General features: G+C 32.0%; 1 protein-coding gene across 4 annotated transcripts in view; it reads right to left on the bottom strand.

Moving 5' to 3' along the window:
• SDK1 (sidekick cell adhesion molecule 1) overlaps nt 1–3,694 on the bottom strand; it is a 974,158-nt gene that overhangs the window by 579,010 nt on the left and 391,454 nt on the right. The window lies entirely within an intron of this gene.

Below are 3,694 nucleotides of genomic sequence, written 5' to 3'. Positions count from 1 at the left end.
TTTATATAACCACACAGTCACAAAGTAGCATTATAAATGAGCATAAAACATTTTGTTAGTTGTTTAAAAAAAACACAAATTATTAATATCCTTAAGAAATATGTCTATACTATTACATAAGATATTAAGTCACATTATAATATGGCATCTAAAATTTTATTATATATCTAAAATATATTCATTTATTTCATAAAAAAGGCTATCATCTCAACAGAAAACTGGCAAATATCACATGTATACATGTGAAATACAACTGGATGATATATAAATGAAAATATTAAATTACCAAGATGCTATCTTTATCTATCATATTAATATATAATTAAAATAGAAACGTATTTGCTGGTGCAATACTCGACGGTGCCAAGGATACGTAAACTAGACACAAATACCACTTGAAGGCATGTGTAAATCGATGCGATTCTAGAATACAGGAGAATGTTTCATATTGCATATTGCATTGAATAGCTCAAAGAGTACAAATATTCTATAATGTTTCCTAAAATATGTGAATCACCTCAAAAATATTAATACGCTTTGACCAAGTAATTTCAATTCTAGATTATCTAGTAGACCAAATAAAACATGTAGACAAAAGTTTATGTTTTATCACATCAGTTTAAATAAGCACAAAATTTGAAGGACATAACTGAAATGTACCCAAATAAACAATTAAATAATTTATGCTACATAACTGAAATACAAATTATTCAACAAGCTTAAAATATATTAAAAAATATGTAATATAAGAAATCCTCTCTGTTTAATGATCATTTAAAGAGAATAGCAAAACTGACTATATAGTATGATACCAAACTGTAAATACACACGGGCACAGGTGCACACACACACACACACACATATACACACCAAAGAAAAGTGCAAGAAAAAGTATTTTAAATAGTAACAAGTTATCTTGGGCTGGTGGGACATCTTAGGTTACTTTTTCCTGATTTATCCCTATTTTTTCTTAGTTGTCTATAAAGTTTTAGAATCAGAAAGAATTTTTTAAGAAGAAAAAATGGAAACTTGAAATTATGTTGGGTCTCTGAACAGAAATTATAATTACAATAAAAATTATTAATATAAATATTTACTTAATGTCTGTCTTCCAACTCAATTATAAGCTAAATGAGAGTAGTAAGCATAACCGTCTTGCTCACAGCTATATTCTGAGTGCCTGGTACATTGTAGGAGTTTAATGAATACTGATGAATGAGTAAGCAAAAATAAAGGGAGACAGACTGAAGGACCCAACGGGAGGGGAGTGGAAAAGCAAGATCATGGTGAATCCTGCAGGATAAAAGGCTCAGATAAGCTATTACCTTCTTAAAGACACCCCCATTGCCTCACATTACCTGCCTTATAATACATTTTCAACCCATGCTGTCTGAATGAGTAAGTAGATAAGCCAAGTACTAACTCTTAATTAAGGCAAAAACGAATACTACAAGCCCCCTATTTTTCAAATCTCTGACTTCTACACATTCACAACTGAAACTAGACCTACCAGCAAGGGGTGTGCGTTTGTGTTGGTGCTGTACAACCAAGGTCACAACAGGAAAAATCAATAACATCAGTTCACAATGCATCATGGTAGATAATCATATTTTTCCTTTTAAAATATCATGCCGGCAGAAAACATTTATCTTCTACTTTGTATTTTGAATATGACTGCCTCCTTATACAGATCCCTGGAAAGAGGAGAGAGTATCCTACTTTTTGAGCCATTTATAACATGCTCCAAGTCCTGTAACGGAAGCAAAGTGCTACTTGGACTCCAGTTGTTTCTTCCATGCAACTCTTTTCTTTGTATCTCCACAGCTGAAGTGGAGGGAGGGGTCCACTGTGGTCCAAAATTAAGCCTGTGATTTATCTTGTACTTCGAGTAAGAGCCCTGACCTCTTCCTATCAACATAAGACATTTTCATTCTATGGCAGTTTTTATGCTGTGGTAATCGTAACGACTTAAGAAAACTCGAGCCTTTTTATTTCTTGCAAATCTAAAGTCCAGAATTCTCTATTGCTTTTCATATACATTTGGATTCATGTTGAAAGGTGATTCTAAGGTATGAAACATTGGTGTAATTGTCTACAATAAATTGGTAAGCTTCCTGTCAAATGATAAGCAAATGAGAAATGAGTATTTTTCTCTAATAAGTTGAAAATTTTTTCTTCCAAATAATTTTCTTTGAAGGACAAAATCAACCAATGAGGGCAAACACACTGTCTTTGAGTAATTCTAGAAGGTCACAGAGTCCTGGAAGGAAACATTAGCCCAGTGAATGCCTATAGATATCCAGGCTATAATATGAGTGTATTTTATTTCTGAAGTGTTTTGAGACTGCCTATTATGAAAGTTCTTATATAGATGCAAAGTATTACTTTTAAATTTTCTTCGATGTCTAAAGACAAGTCATATGGTTTTTATTAATATAAGGTTCATTTTGACCTTGTAGTAGAGAGTTATAATCAACTTGAAAAATATATTAGCATAATGTTACGGGGGTTAAGATTAACATGGAACCTTACAAAAGAAGACCTGCTTTCTTACTTTCTATAAACAACATTGTGTGACGTCTTCCTGGTGATTTATTTGTAAAAGCTATACTATGATCTTATAATTCAGTCAGTATCAGTGAGGCCACTCAACACAAGATTTATTGGGTTTCTCTTTATCCTAAACGTCAGCAAAAGGTACAAGCTATCCAGTGGGTTTATTTTTATATTCCCTACATGAAAAATTTGAAAGAGAAACAATATAAGGATTATAAAAGCATAAATCCCTGCCACTATCACTGAACATTAACAATAAGTCTCAAGTAAATTATTATACTTTTGTCAAAAAATACAATTTTTCTCATGACCCTCAAGGAAAAAAATTTCTAGTTACAGTAAAAAAAAAAAAATCAATATCATATGATGCTTGATACAGAAGTATAACCTGTCATTTAGTTCTGGATTTGTGCTAATCGTCGTATGGAAATTCAACTAGCAAACCCTGGAAATATTAGAGTCGTGATGAGGTAGGTGACACCCTGCATCTAGAGTCACTGGGCTGTTAGTGCCAGCTTCCATTCCAGATTTTCCCAAAAGGTTCGATCTGTTCTGTGTCATAAACATGCCTAAGAACATAATTACCACTGGGTGCTTCTCTAAGGCAATATTCTAAGAAATGGATGAATATTTTTGTAAAACCATCTAGCAAATATATTTTGTAGCTTAACAACTCAAATACAAAACATTCATTTCCACACGGATGATCAAAACAAGTATTTCTAAACTGAAAATATTTTTGTTTGCAATAGAAACACATGTTCTGGCTGTCAAAGCATTTCTAAATAAAACATGGTTTTTTGCAAAAGGTAATTTGGCAGATATGTGCCTGTGTAGACATAGACTCAAAATAATTTAGAATTATGAATGGATTCATTGGGAAATAAAAATAATAACTTCCAATTATTTGCTTCCTCTGTAGTAGGAATTGAGCAAAAGCCTTATATTTTTCATCTAACCTAATCTTCATTACTAAAGTAAGAAACAGAGAGGAAATCTGAGGCCTAGTAAAATTAAATAATTTGCTCAAAATTTCACCAGTAGTAGAAAGTCTGTAATAGGTGGATTGCATTTAGTTACAGGCAGCCACAACAAATAATTTTAAAAGTCTTTTTTAACAAACGAGTTTATTTTCTCA

This window comes from Pongo abelii, chromosome 6, assembly GCF_028885655.2.
Source record: "Pongo abelii isolate AG06213 chromosome 6, NHGRI_mPonAbe1-v2.0_pri, whole genome shotgun sequence".
Taxonomy (NCBI): domain Eukaryota; kingdom Metazoa; phylum Chordata; class Mammalia; order Primates; family Hominidae; genus Pongo; species Pongo abelii.
Note: the sequence above shows the minus strand (reverse complement) of the source record. Positions and strands in the feature narration are given on the sequence as shown.